Here is a 16,246-nt window from a genome sequence, read left to right as displayed (position 1 = left end):
TACTAGACTGTACTGATGCCTCTAAATTAGAAAATTGTAACTTCAGAATAATTTTCATTTATACATAAAAAGATTTTGCCACATGAAAGTAGCTTTAAAAGTGTTAAAATTGCTAAATAGCTTTAAGAAATAATTTAGTTCAGTGCCACCTTTGTAGAAGCAGAGAGCTGTAGTAATCTTGATTTCACTGAGAAGCAAAGCCACAGAAAAACAAAGATCTCTGAGTCCCCAACCACAATGGTTCTATTATATCAATGCTATTTAAATGTGACTCTGTTTCAGAGTAAGATGTGAAATTTTTCTGTTCTTTTCCCCCACAATAAATAGTCTTATTAAAAAAAAAAGACAGAGGGAAGAAGGACAGTGACCAAACTTGGTGAAGATAGTTTTAAAAACCTCATTAACTTAATATACTTGACACAAAGAAAGGATAAAGGAAAACTTACTTCTTAACTTGATAGAAGGCTCTTGGGATACGAACTTGGGCTCTTTGGAGAACACATCACCTCTTCAGGGCAGAGTCCATTGAGGGATCATACCAGCCATCCCCTGTAAAATGAAGGATCCAGATCTTTCACTGTTTTGTGTTGTTTTATTATTTTAAATACATTTTTATTGATTTTAGAGAGAAGAGATGAGGGAGAGAGATGTAGAAACATCAGTGATGAGAGAGAATCATCAATTGGCTGCCTCCTTCAGGCACTGGGGATCAAATCCGCAATCCAGGCCATGCCCTGACCAAAAATAAAACCGTAACCTCCTGGTTCATAGTTTTACACTCAACCACTGAGCCAAGCTGGCTGGGATCACTAGTTTTCCTGTGTAAAAGTAATAAAATAAAATAAGTAATAAATTGATATTCCATTTTGTGAAGTTGGAAAAGAAGGGAGAATATATTACTTAGTCTTTTTGAGGTCATTTAAGTCTCAAGATTAAAGGAAAATAGTCCTCCTAAATAGTGCTTTAACTGAATTGACCAATTTTTGATCAAACAAATTCTAGGAAATGTAATGTGTAAAATGCTTGCCACAATACCTGGGTATGCTAGACCCCAAATGTTAATTATATCTGAATTACTCAAAGAGATGCCAGTATAACTATAAGGTCAGGATGCTTAAGAACTGGAAAGGATCAAGCATCAATGTTCCATTTCTTTTTTCTATTAATACTCTCATTTTATTTTATTTTGACATTCCAATTGCAATGTATTTTCATTGTACGGAGTGTGGGAAATATAAAAAATATCTTAAAAGTATAATCAATATTGAGTACAATAAAAATCCTTTTCTTCTTTTAATTTATTGAATATTTTCATCTCACAACCTCTTTTCCCTTTGTATTTGAATTTTCTCAAACACTGTTTTATGCCACCCCAGTCTTTTTCTTAGTCTGTTCTCTTCACTGGGAAACCACTTAACTGAGGTAGAGATCACGTGGCGATTAGGGCAAGATGAAATAGTATCAATATAATAGAAGTCTCTAACACTTATATTAAAACTTAGTGTTATCATTGCACATAGTAGTGATCTGGCTTGGAGAACCAACTCCCACTAATCAAATCATTAAGAGCCAGCAAGTCAATCGTCCTAAAGCAAGATGGAGATATACACTTTGATCTACAAAGAAAGAAAAATCTCCCAAGAAGACCAGAAAGTCCACATCAACTATTCAGACATTCTTCTCCTATAATACATCATGGGAAGCTAAATTATGATCAGAAACTTGCTTGAGGTAGATGGTCTTGAGAAGTGTCGTCAAACTATAAGTCCTGGAGATGTTCTGACAAATGGTACCTCTTGACACTTCTAATTATTCCTGGCTAACCATTTCCCTTCTTTGGATGTTGTCTTCCTATAAAAGTGTATCATAAAATTGATTAAATTCAAATTGCTACATCACAATCCTATTCCAGTTCTGCTTCTCTCCAAGTCTTCTGGATCAGAGTTTTATGTGTTATCAGGTGCTGGAAGCCAGTTCCAGCATGTCATAAATGCAAGATTTTCATCAAAAAGTTGATGGAACTTGGGTACTCAACAAGAGCTTAATCACATATGTTATCACCTATTGGAAATGGCTAAAGGCATTTCCCCAAACCTGAAAAGGATAATTGTTTGCTGTCAGACAGCTGAGGGCATCTTAATCTACATGTTATTGCCTCCTACTGGCCAAACACCTGAACAGCCTAGGCTAGTCCCCATTTTGACAATGGACTCTTGTAGAGGAAACCCTACCCTTTAAAGTTTATATCTCCACCTTGCTTTAGGACAATTTGCATTAATAAAAAGCAAGGGGTCCTGAAACAAGGAGAACTTGGTTTCTTTAGCTAGGCTCCTCTGACCCCCAATGCCTTTCAAAATTATCTTTCATCTCTGGACTCTTACTTAATCTAGGCACAGCCTTCTCCAGATTCCTAAACCTTTCTAGATCCCAGATTAAGACCCACCGGTGTTAAATGACACCCAACGTCTGGAAATCAGGACTTTGCAGATACATACATTTACATGTATCTCCTGGTTTACCCATAGATAGTGCTAATCTAATCTGCTATGTGTAAATTTTTCCAGACTAACTCATTGAAGGTGATATTTCCAACTTCTTTGTGGACACCTTATAATTATACCCTGCATTGATTGTATAGGGCTACCTGTATACTCTCCTTAGTAATAAAAGTGGTGAACTTCCTTCTAAATAATTCAGGATATGTTGAAAGCATTTTCCATGGGGAATTTTGACATACATGACTCAGTCACTTCAGAGAATATAGCATCATCTTTTAAAAAAATCCAGATCTAGACAACTGAAAACTTAATTTTGGGGGCAAATACTTCTTTGTTTCAATTATTTCCCAGCTTTCCAAAGCAAATGGGTCTCACACTATTTTCCTAAGCCAAGTAAACATCATGAAGTGGGACTTTGGCAAAGCTTGGGTTCATTAAGGGATGTTTCCACTGGAAATTATAAACGTAAAAACAATCTTTATGTTTCATTTGCCTCTACCCAACGGATAGATCTATTTACTTCAAATTTTAGTGTAGATTCTGGGTGATGTATACTGCTTTTTGCTAAAGGCACATCCGGACTCAGATAACTATAAAGTTTCTATAGGCAATTCAAAGCACATTTTTCTGAAACAAAGTCACTACACAATAGTCATTAACTATAGTTCTTAGGAAGAGTATGGATTAAAATTTTTTATAAATATTTCATTTTGTTAGGTGCTACATTTTTTCCTGACAGTCCATCTTTTCTAATCACTCAGTACGAGTTGAACTACAATTTTAATAAAAGAAAACAATATTCAAAAGTCCTAACTAAAGCAGGAGGCAAAGAAGATGAAACATACCCTTTCCTTGTACTATCAAACTTCCTACTTGGGGAGCATCTTTTTTATTTTGCCCACAATGACTACATTTCTAAAGGCACTTCCAAAACTGAGACAATCTCCTCTCATCTTCTGTGAAGTTATAAACCAAAAGCAGGTGATAGCGTGTGGGCAGGTGCGGTGGCTGAGGTAGACTGTGGGAGTAGGTGATGGGTCAGTACATGGACTCTCCACTCCTTTGAACTTCTGAGAAGTCTAAAGTAAGTTATAGTTGAAAACATGAAAGTAATTTCAAAAGTATATGAAATCAGCTAAATAAAATATGAAATATAAGTTATCAATATTAACCTTGAGGAATTATTTTAAAACACACCAGTTGGTGTTGGTGTTGATATTGTTTGTTTGTTTGTTTGACATACAAAAAGAAATAAGAAAATTATGCTCACAATGGCACACAGTGATTCTGTCCCCTCCCCACCATCATGATGTGATTATGTTTATACTTCCCCATCTTTACATTTGAGAAACAAATCTCATCATTTTTATCATAATTTTGATAATTGATTGTGCAATTTTTGTCTTAGTGCCTATGATTCTTGGAAAATAATTTCAAAACCAAGGTATTTCACTACCATTCCAACAGTCTCAATCCATTTTCCACTTCTCTCCCACACATATCTCCCCTTCCTTCTCTCACACTTCAGCATCTTCCTTCAGCAAGTCCAGAATTTCCATAAGAGACTGGCAAAGATGATCTAAGTCCTGCATAAAAAGTCAGCCCTTCCATGATGAAGGGCAGATCAGGCTGTTGTGAGTGATACATTTGCTTGCTGCAGCCCCACCCAATTTAATGGACTATCAATCAGCTCTCTGCAATTTTTTATCCCCTACTACATGACCCCCATTAAGAGCCTCTCTGACTTAGTCCTCAGCTTGGCACTATGCCTCAGGGAGACACTGCAGCCCTGTTTACAGCAGTTCTCCATCTGGTTCTGTAGGGAGAGCAACATCAGATATGTTAAGCAGCCCAGCATGAGCTTTTACCACCCCACCAGGCATCTTAGTGATCCATAAACATTATCTGAGATACAGAAGGCAAAATTAGGAGAAAATATTGAATTTGGAAAAGGACATAAGAGAAAAGCATTAGAAAAAGAATTAAAACAATAACAATATTGGATAACAATCAAAAAAACATAAGTGACCCCCTAACTAATATATTAAAATGTGTCGTTTCAAGTACTCAAACTAGATGCATGATTTGGCTTTCTTTCCCTTAGCTCCAGCAACAGCTAGGAATAGGGAGCTGACAGTTTTTACTTCATAAATTGGGTTCCCTGGTCCAATTTTTATTACAAGGAAAAACAAAGCAACTTAAAGATCTTCCCTCAAATGAGATTATCTTCCCCTCTGGGTTTTCATCGATTTATAATTCATCGATATTTCATATTTTTGTTAAAACGCCATGTTCTAATGCTTAGTCTGTCATAGGCTTTCCTCTGTGTATGCCAGGATGTCTACCAAATCTTCCTATTATGGAGAGAACTGTGGTTCTGGGAAAATCCATAGGTGTCCAGCTGCCAGGGAGACAGGAGATGAAGTGAAACTGGGTGGCCACTGGCGACCACTGGGAAGGATTAGCTCTAAAAACTGAAATGAAGCCACAAGGCTGCACATTGTGGAGTTGAAGCGGTTATGTAACACATTCGGAGTTAATTATTCAGTCTCTTTCTGTAGCCCACATTCCCTTTAGGTTAGCTGCACCTGGGAGCAGAATGCTGTCATTTTACTGAATTGCAGCCTCATTGATGATGGCTTTTTGTCTGAAAGAGATTGGCCTTTCAGAGAAACCGTATCTGTTAAAGTTTCTAAATAACAAGTCCTTGGCTGGCTGTAATTCACATTGCTTTGCCATTGATTTTAGACAGTGGTCGATGACACAATGAGGCAAAGACAGGTCTTCTCTTTCAGGTATGCCCTGTCAAAAGCCTGCCTCCCTGCTAGTTACAGTGGGTGTTCCATTGTAAGGCTGCTGCTAGCTGCCTTTTGCCTCATCCCTGCCTGAAAATCATATCATCTACTCAAAAGTCAATGAAAGGTCCCAAGCTGCTAAGGCAGCTAAACAAACCTGCTAACAATGACAGCCTTGCTGGAGAGGAATGTCAGAGAAATGAGCCCTGGACACCTCAGAAAGCACTCTGGGGAACAGTGCATCCCACCAAAGCCAGGCTCTCAAATTCCACCTGACGTGTGGCTGGACAGGCCATGCTTTGTGACTAGGGTCAATGGCCCAAGTGTAAACAGAGGGTATGCTCCCTGCCACCGCTCCACCCCACAGCACCTGGGAGTTAAGAAGATTCTCCAGCCCTAACCAGGTTGGCTCAGTGGTTATAGTGTTGCCCTGCAGACTGAAGTGTCCCAGGTTTGATTTCGGTCAAGGGCATATACCTTGGTTGCGGGCACTTCCCCAGTAGGGGGTGTGCAAGAGGCAGCTGATTAAAAAAAAAAAAAAAAATCAGTAACAAATATTAAAAAAAAAAAATAAAAAAAAAAAAAGAATATCCTCCACTTTACTGCTAGGCTATTATCTAGCAAGTCTTCCTTTATTATGAAGGCAAAGATCTGAGCTCACTTAAAGAAGGTCATGCAATCAAGGCTTTCAAGCAGCACACCTTCTAATAGAAAGGGGAAAGAACAACCTCCTGTGGGAAATCGCCAAACTTAAAATAAAGTTGACCCAGCAGAACGTTATAAATAATATTGTTTTAACAGAGTTTTGAGGTGCAGCCAAATATTTTGGAATGTTCTCAGTCCAAACAAGCCAGCATATTTCTCGTTTTTTCTCCCAACCTCATGACTGAGATAAATGAAAAAAGGGGAGGGAGGGAAAGTCCACAATTGCAAAATAGAAATTTAAAAGAGAAATCAATCTGGACAGTCATCAAAACCAGGTGGCAGGAGAAAAATTGGACTCATTTATGAAGAAAGACACAACATCCTCTAACCGGCAGTAATTAAGGTACACTGAAAAGAGCAAAGAATTTGGAGGCAGAAGGAAGTGCAGATCCTAAAATCCGTCACTCACAAAATGTGTGCCTCTGGGTAAATTTCTTAGCTTCTCTGGGCCTCATGTTTCTCATTTGGAAGATGGAGATGGTACTATTTATTTCAGGGTGTTACAAAGACTTGAAAATATCAAGAGTGGAGGCAACTGGCACAGCACTCAGTTCATATAGGGACATCAACTCTCCACTGTTGCAAACAGCTTCCCAAATCCCTCCACTCCCCAGCACACAAGAATGGATATCTGAAGATTTGCTTTGGAATTAAATGTATAAAGCAATCTGGGTTTTGTTTGTTTTTGTTAATCCTAATCCAAGTATATTCTTCCATTGATTTTTAGAGAAAGTGGAAGGAGGGGAAGAGCCAAAAGAGAGAAACATCAATAAGACCAAGGTACATGCCCATGACTGGAATCAAACCTGGGACCCTTCAGTCCACAGGCCAATGCTTTATCCACTGAGCCAAACCAGCAATGGCTGTTTGTTTTTAAGAGTGATCGTGTCACACTAAAAAAAAAAAAAAAAAAAAAAAAAAAAAAAAAAAAAAAAAAAAAAAAGTAATTGAACTAAATATCTAGTGAACTGAGTCTGATATTAATTCTATTAATTCTGCAATTTTCTAACAAAATCAGCTTTGAAAACTGACCTCATCTTGGCTACAGGTTATTGCCTTTAAAGCAGATAATCTATAAGGGACCATCCAGTTCTAGTATTTAGAGAACTGCAGGAACCAAGGCCTGGTCAAACCAATAGTTCTCTGTTTGGTTTTGATTTTACTCTTTCTAGATATGTTATTTTAAAATTAGTTTGGGAATAACTGGTATTGAGATTTTTTTTATATATAAGTGGGGATCCTAAAGAAGGCAAAGAGTCTTGTTTCCAGAAGTTGTTCAATATAAGTTTGTGGAATGAGTAAACTACCCTAATGAAGATGAAACAGAATGTTTCTCTTAATATAAAACCTAGTTCAATGCCTCACCCTTCTTTAACATGATAAGCACCCTGTCAGTCACCGGTGACTGATACTATACTTTCCATCCGGAAGACAAAACAGGCTGGGTGCTTAATGTGTTCATTGCAATAGCTTTTTTGCCCACTCCTCCAATTTCTATGAAAACACGGGAAGTGCTGCCCCTTAATATTGTCAAATGAAATAAGTTGCAGGTGGTTGAAAAACTCCTGCTTCTGAGCTATTTTTTCTAGTTCATGAATCCTGTAATGTAGCTAGAAGGTTCAAAAAATAATTATCTCTCCCAAAATAAATAACACAATAATTTTTAAAAAAGAAGCCTAAACTTATGGGCTCTGACTTATATGCTTTGTATCAGCCATACCAAACTAGCATCGCCTTCTTTTAACACCCATACCAGCAGCAGTGCCGGGAGAAATTCCTTCTCCATCTCTAGGTCTCAGACAATGGGGGTGAATAATACAATTTTTGACCTTGTAAGGTGGCTGTCAGCTGCATGTCAGGCCCAGAGATCATAAACATGTCTGGATTAATCTATGAATCAAAGCTTTTTTATTTGGGAATTTTTATTCAGTGGAAAGGAAAACTTAAAAATCATGCATGCCTATGAAAAAAGAATTATTCTACTGCAAACGTTTAATTTTTTGAGCGGGTAGAAGATGTGTTCCCTCCACTTTCATCACCTCCTGAACCATTTATTGGTAAAGACTGGAACTTAATGGCTGTGAGGAAAAAAGAAACATTGGTTGGCACTCTCTTCTCTCTGGCTGTAAGGTCTCGGCAGGCACCCCTTGTTGCTGTCCTTTTCCCCACTCTTAGCACCTTATAATTTTCCACTTTCATGGATGTATTTTCAATTTTCTCAGGAGTCAGTTCTCCTTTTGGTGCGATGCAGTAAATCCAGAAAAGAGCTTTTGCCAAAGGAAGATAATGTTTAAAAAATCATAAAGTGTTTTACCAATGAGATTTCAGACATATTTGTTTGGCTTTCAAGCTTACACAAATATAACCATTGACTTAAACTACATCTGATGAGTTGTCAGTTTTAAATAGATTTTCCACTTCTTGAATATGTTCCAGTTATGGTTGTCTGTATTGAGTTATTCATTTTCTTTTTCAGCTGTCAGAAACTGAAGGAATTTTATGGTTGTCTAGAGTCTGGGTGACTCCATATAAATAATAACATTTGCCCCCAAAATTCTCTGCACTATGAAAATTTCATGAGTTTTTAAATTTAGAAAGAGTATTACCAAAAAAATGGCTTTCTTTTCATATTTAGAAGTATTTGTTTCCAGTAATATTAGAATTCTTTTGAAAAGCATTCAGAATTTTATTCTGAATCTTCCAAGCCATTGTTCAAAAGAAATTAGGAAAATTTCAGAATTGTATAAACTCAATCAAAATGTCAGCCAAATTTTAATGGCTAGGCTGATTATACATTATATTTTTCTCAAAGCATTTGTCATAGACAATTGTCTAAAGTAGCACACAATGGCCTTTAAGACTCTTCTCACTCTGCCAGACAATACATAGAGACTCAGTTCCTATTACTCTCTAACCTGCTGTTTTACTCCAGAGGAGCTGAGCCATACATATGTGTTCTCACCTCTACACCTTTATTCATGTCTGGAATTCTATATTCTTTCCTCTTTCTATGCTTGGCAATGATTTACCTTTTTAAGACATAAGTGCAAATTTTATACTTCTTTATATTCTCAAAACGCAAAATAGTCCATAGAAGATATTCACCAAATGTACACGGGGGCAATTAGAACACTTTCTTTTACTCATGTGTAACTATTTGGAAGTCCCATCACATCTTTCTTTATTGTTTAAAGTTTGCATAGGTTTTATCTGGTCTACCGTGCATCCTACCTTGAAATGTGTGCAATAGTTTTAAATTAGCCATGCTCAAAGACTCAGTGAACATTCCAAACTGTCTGATTTCTATCCAGAAGTACTTAATGTAGGTTGAATCTGGCATACAACATTGAAGATTTAAGAAGCTTGAAATATTGATGGCACTTTGAATTTCACTGAGCTGTTTCATTACATTCTGTCAAAGTGTGTGAACCTGGGTAAGGCACAGATAGAGGCCCCAAACTCAGTAGTTCTGACACCAAATATAGGATTTTCTTGAGAACATCACAGATAATAAAGGGCCCATAATGAGATGGATGACCCTGAATGGGAGGAGGGGATCTTAAAGGAATATCAGAAACACCACTTCCAAATAAGTGAAGTGGAACCACTGAACAGCAAGTCACTAAAACCAGAACTAGGAAAAAGTGAAATAATACATTTAATTTAAAAAACCATTGCACATACCTACAGCCATCTACAGCAATGCAACATATCAATATTTTCTGTTTTCAAAAGACAAAGTAAGAGGTTTTATATTCACACTTGAAGGATTTGAGGCCCCTTTAAATGTTCCTTCTCTCATGGCCACCCTGGGAATACTCTCCTAAAGCAATTACTGTCACTTCCCAAATGACACCGGCTTGTTCAACACCATCAGTATTACAGTCCCAGCAAAAGGAATGACAACTATACTTTGAATATTTGTATTGATTTTTGACTACTAAAGCAATTTAACATTTGTTGCCTCATTTAATCCTAAAGCATCTGTGTGAGAGAGAATTGTTGTTTTGTTCTCCTTCATATACAAATTGAAGAAAAGAAGCCCAATTGAGTTAAGCATCAAGTCCCAAATCACAGACAAATTTCTGATAAAGGCAATGTATGTACAAGGGTTTAATTCCTAAACTTGGACATTCACAGGTAAATTTTCTCCACTATCCCCTTCTTATGGTTAGGGTTCATTTCTTCTTAACTGAAACCTACTGAAAAGAAAAACAAGAAGACAATTTAAGAATCAATCAGTCATTTAAAAGCAAAATAAAATAAAAAATAAAATATCTCATCTCCAAGAGCAGGATTGGGCTGCCTTGGGGAAAGCAGACAATGGCCTTAATCTAATAATCAGATAGTTTATGGATTTTGATTATCTACATCAAGTTTTTCAAGAAAGTAATGAGGATATAAACCTTATAATCAAATATTAGGGAGAAAATAGTTAAACATAGCTAAGTAGGTTTCATTATCTTGCTATACTAATGAATAATGAATATTTACAGAAAAGTACATAGGATGCAATTTTCTTCAATTGATTTATTTATGTGTGGAATTCTTGCCCAGCTCTTTACTTTCCCATGGTGTATCTTAAGAGATGGGCACACACTTTTTCACAGACATAACGTTGAAGGAGAAATGTTCTATTCACATCTCTGTAATTTTGCAATCCACTGTATGAACGCTGAGGAATCTAATCAAATGGTTTAATATTATATGTTTGTTAAAATTGTATGTTTGTAATGTTAGAGAGACCTAGATTAGTTTTATTGCCTTTTCAGATATACACAACAAACCATAGGGATATACAGGGTGTGGCAACAGTAGGTTTATAGTTTTAGTATGAAAAATAATACAATAATTAATAACCAATAATACAAGAATAAACTTTGTGTTTCATGACATACTCACAACTGTAAACTTACTTTTGCCACACTCTGTATTTGTAGAAGCATTAAAAGCAAACCCAATCCTAGAGCTTACTGGTTTATGATTATTGTATACTGCTTAGATTTCTGTTACCCTACATAATAAAAGGCTAATATGCAAATCGTCCCTTTGACCGGCTGTTCAACCAGGAGATTGACCAGGGGTCAGCCCCTTCCCCCAGCTGGTCCCACCCTGAATTGGTCCCTCCGCCCCGATCAGAGGTGAGGCCAGCCCACCAACTGCCTTCAATCCCTACCCCCAGCTGGCTTGGCCCCATTGGCCTTCATTGGGGCCAGCTGGACCTCACCCATGCATGAATTCATGCACTAGGCCTCTAGTTTAACATAATATGAAGTAGAAGAAGAAATTTTCATTTGGTTTTGACCACATGATAAATCAAGTTTCTAAATTTTACAGGCCATGTGCATTAGAAAGTGAGGTGTTATTGTAGATGGTGGGAAGTGAGCCCTTTACAGGAAATGACAATAGCTATTTGGGCTCTTGCATGATCCAGGGTCTGTTATAAGACCCTTCTTAAATGTAGTAATTCATTTAATGCCAATGAAGACCCTAAAAGGTAGGTACTGTTATTTTCTCCTTTTATAAACTTAGAAACACAGAGAAGTTCAATAACTTGTCCAAAGTCAACAACTAATAAATTGGTATAGCATATTTTGAGCTCATGTAGTCATGTAGCATGAGTTTATTACATCTAACCATCACATTAAACTATCTTGCAAGCATTAGCAATATGCAAACTTCTTGGAATTTCTATTCTTGCTACTTAAAAATAGATATAATAATATAAGTATCTTTCATAACTAAATATGGAAAGACGTACATTTGTTCTCACTTTGGTAATAGAAAAATAGTCCAACACTAAACTTTAAGTTACTTTTCTCCTTATATTTTAATCAACTTCATTAATATCTAATTCTAATTGAACCAATAGAAAATAACACAAGAGATACCAGCTGGAGGCACCAAATTGAATTGTAAAATAGAATTAATAGAAATGGAAATATTGCTGAGACTGGTTTGGCTCAATGGATAGAGCGTCGGCTTGGGGACTGAAGGGTCCCGGGTTCGATTCCGGTCAAGGGCATGTACCTTGGTTGCAGGCATATCCCCAGTAGGGGGTGTGCAAGAGGCAGCTGATCGATGACTCTCTCTCATCAATGTTTCTAACTCTATCTCTCTCCTTTCCTCTCTGTACAAAATTAATAAAATATATTTTTTAAAAAAAGAAATGGAAATATTATTTTAAGAAAAAGATATGTGACTGATTTTTTTTCCTCTTTGTTCAACATTACTGATATATCCTAAAGGAAAGTTTTCACTGAACACATTGATCTTAAGTCACAGATCTACACACTAAGAGAGGGGAGTGAGGGGGAATCTTAGATAAAAAAAGTGATGGTTAACCTAAAAATTATTGGTCTTTGAGATGTGTCTTTTAATCATTTCTGAGAAGAGAACTTGAAATGAGAAACATTTATTAGTGAATTATTTTTAGCTTTGAACTGATTCCTAATGGCTTTCAGAAAAGTCCTGGTTTAACCTTGGGATATATTTCATTATCATGTCTATACACAGAGCTCTTTCACTGTGCAGACTGAAACAGCAATTTTGAAAGAGCTGTGGATTTTTAATTAGATCAATCTTCTATATATGTTTAATTTCATTTTTGATCACTATGAAGTCTTAGTAATAAGAATAATACTAAGGGCACATAAAAGTTTTTTTCCCAAGTATATGCAAATACATAACCTAATATTCTTCTTCTTGACAATATGATTGAAATCCAAGCTAGTTACAGCTCTTATTCTCCATATTTATAGAAAGAAGACCTGAGTCATAAAAAATGAAATTATTTACTTAAGGTCAGACTGACGGTTCATGTTGATATTCTATGCAGTGGTTTTGTTTGTGTTTTTGTTTTCATTAAACTCTATTTCTTCAATTGACAAATGAGTAAATGTGAAAGTATTTTGTGTGGTTCTTTTTCTATAATTTAACAGTGATTTATTTACGCATCCACCTACTTATTTACTGACGCTCTTCTGCCTTAGATAAAGAAATTGAAGTTGTTGAAACAATAATGCTTCTTCGATAGTCATATTCTGAGGTTATAGAAATGCTAAGTGCTGTGGTTTCTCTAATGAAAATCATTTGTATTGAGTTGTTTACTTCAAGCCCAATGACAAACCCTGACATTGTGTACATATATTTTTTAAAAAAACTAAAAATATTTCTAAATTGCTAGGATTGATTTAAAGAAATGAGTAAAGAACCTCATTTCTTGACATCTTTACTTGTTTTAAGATGTAATTAATTTCCTCATCTGGTGTACCTGTTACCCCCAAATTAGTCCAGGTATTTTAAATAGGAAGTCCAAACTAGTCCAGGTATTTTAAATAGGAAGTTATCCAATACATACAAGAAATTAAAAAAATTATTGGAAGGGCTAGAAGAATGCTGAGCTTCCAGAAACTGCTCACAGAACAACACAAAACTCACTTACCAGGGAACCTTTGGTCCCATCACCAGAACAACTAGGTCAAAGAGCACAGTACAGAGTAGTCCAGAGATCTACAAGCAGAAATCAGGAACCCCCTGAAGCTGTTGCTGCTGCATCCACAGCTACCCCTCGGAGCCAGGAAGCTGGGAGAAGGTTACTGGAATGCTTCTGCAGAGGAACACATTGTCTTCAAGACCTTGTTCACTCAAAGAGAACCAGATTTCACTTTCCAGAATTTGTGTGTTTAACTAGTTAGCAAAACCATTCAATACTCAGCCACAGCTCTAGCTATATTGAAGCTGGGAAATCTTTAACCATTTCAGCTTATGCAATACAGAGAAGCACAACAAAAGAAGGATGTAATGAGATTGAACTACACGCTACACAATATCTATCAAATGTGAACTATATACAAATGTTGGCTATGATTAAATTTAAATTTCTTTGTGTCAATTCTAAGGCACCCATGGTTGTATAATATGCCTCTGTTTTATACAGTCCTAAGAAAGAATAAACAATGTCCATTAAATCATGAAATAGTACTAAGATGTCTTTAATTCTATAGCCAATTTCATAAATCTTAAAATGTAAAAGGTGTGCATATTAGAATCAATGAAATACACTAAACATGCCATGATAGATGGTAATGCTATTCTGATGGTATGCAAGGATATACAGAGTTTATTGTTTTTTGAGAAATATTTAAGGTTCAAATAAATTAACATTTGCATTTTAATAGACATGCTAATGTGTAAAGAGAAAAGAGCCAAAGGATCATAGAATGGTAAAAGACAGACTTATTTTCTAATTCACCAATACACAGATAATTTACCAAATGAAGTAACAAAAAACAAGTTATACCTCTCTAGGTCAAGTATAGATTACATTGCAAATTTCCCTGTTAAGAAGTTCTGACCTTGATGAGAAGTGGAAAAAAGACATTTTGTGAGTGATGTTAAAATACATTAAATCAAGCCACCACCCAGAGAGACTGCATTCTGTGCACTTCAACCAACCACGGTTACTACACAAGGGGTCATCCTTCTGCCTGGGTAGGCCTGTGCTCACAAAGGAGGGTAGAGAGAGGTAGAGAGCCATGATCATGTGCAAAGCTGTAATTTGTCTGGTGTGAGATGACTGGAAGTAAATAGTCAATCAAGACCTTAGGCTAAGGTTCAATCCAGGTGAATACAGCAGGGTCTGCACCAGTTTAAGACATTGAAGGTCAAGTGAAGTTGCAAGGGGAGAAGCAATAAAAGAGATGAGGACACTAAAGGTAAATGGTTTAAGGTCGGATTCTGAGGTAGACATATGTTGAGTGCCTACTATGTGCCAGGCACAATTCTAGGTTCTGTAGCTAGAGGAAGAAATCAGAGTCACATAATATCAGTAAAATAATACAATATTCAGGGACCAGCATTCTCCGAACAAAGTGAGTTAGCCAGGACTGACAAAATTATTTCACTGAAGTATCCCTTATCTTCAGTTGTCAAATGAGCCAGCTGATCTGAGGTCAGAACTGTGAGAGATGCCCACTGACCTGCTGAGAGGGCTGGACGCTTTCTGCCATCACCAGCAAGCATAAGTGCTCTTCCTTAGTAACAATCTGTTCCCGAGTGCCAGCACCAAAATGTCTAGAAAATAAAAGCTGGCCTGAGATATTTATGGAGTATAATATATTTTGCTGTCAGCTCTAAGACTGCAGATGTCATTTGCCAACAACTTGCTTGTTTGATTTATGGAATAATTAATTGTGTATAAGATAAGCCATGCACTGAAGACCAGCAGCTATAATTAATCAACCCTCACAGCAAAGAAATCTTTATGCAATTGTGAAAGTTCATAGACCAGAAAAACAGTGTCTCTAAAAATTGCTCTACTCTTTCTTGGTGTCCGTCCCATCCCTTCAGGTGTGAGCCAAGGGCTGTATGTATAACCAGCCAGGTTTACATTCATTTGATGCTTTGTAATTTACAAAGGGAATTCTGACATGAGCTGTTTTGTAGGATTGTCACCACACACCCCACAGAGAACACATAAGGCATTCTGAACTGTGCTGAAGGCTGAGGAAACGAGCCCTGAGAGGATAAGTGACTCACCCCCAGCCACATGTGAAGTGTCTGGGCTGAAGAACACCCATGTAGCGACTCCCAAGTCTGCTGTGGGTGACACCATGTGTTGTAGGTTGTAAGAAAGGGCCTCTTGCCATGCGCAGCCTGTGTAAACAAATCTCTAAAATCTCTAGTAGGCTCTTCACACATAAAAGAGAACAGTATGATTTCCATTGCAAACTTCAGGTGAGGATGAAGTGAAATGAAACAGAGCTTGAGCAAGTTCCTCTCTCCTGATGCCTAAAACTTCAGCCCCTGGCTGCTTCCATGCCCTGGTCTCCAGGCAGCCCTGACCCTTTGCTGTTTTCCACTCCCACAGCTGCTGCAGGCTCAGCTCACCCAAGCACTTCCCATAATTGTGCCATGTCAAAGGAAGATCAGGCAGCCTTAAAAGAGTTCTTTTCAATCCTGCAATAAAGCTCATTTGAAATCGATCCACTCCAAAGGAGATTGTGCTTTAAATAAAACAATATTTGAGCCTGGTTCATACACTTTTTACTGTAAGAAGTGCTCCAATCTGTGGAGAAAGCCACTTACAGGAGGTACAAAATTTTGACCAATATCTGAGCAGTAGCTATGGATACTTTTATGTCTGCCTTCAAGCAACCTGGAACCTAAAGAGAAGAACTTAAGGAGAGAAGGGACATATATAATAACAAACATGAACATGGGAGCTCAGCTTCTTCACCATCAACT

General features: G+C 37.0%; 2 long non-coding RNA genes across 2 annotated transcripts in view; one reads left to right on the top strand and one right to left on the bottom strand.

Annotated features, from left to right (window-relative positions):
* LOC311618216 overlaps window positions 1-16,246 on the bottom strand; it is an 85,805-nt gene that overhangs the window by 14,852 nt on the left and 54,707 nt on the right. The window contains exon 2 of the long non-coding RNA XR_014794279.1: window positions 447-549. This is a non-coding gene — a long non-coding RNA (uncharacterized lncRNA). The remainder of the gene's footprint in view (window positions 1-446; window positions 550-16,246) is intronic.
* Window positions 6,893-16,246, top strand: part of LOC311618214 — a 324,594-nt gene continuing 315,240 nt past the window's right edge. Inside the window, exon 1 of the long non-coding RNA XR_014794277.1 lies at window positions 6,893-6,941. This is a non-coding gene — a long non-coding RNA (uncharacterized lncRNA). The remainder of the gene's footprint in view (window positions 6,942-16,246) is intronic.

This window comes from Pipistrellus hanaki, assembly GCF_964339955.1.
Source record: "Pipistrellus hanaki genome assembly, chromosome: 2".
NCBI classification, from domain to species: Eukaryota; Metazoa; Chordata; class Mammalia; order Chiroptera; family Vespertilionidae; genus Pipistrellus; species Pipistrellus hanaki.
This window is presented reverse-complemented; position numbering and strand designations above follow the sequence as displayed.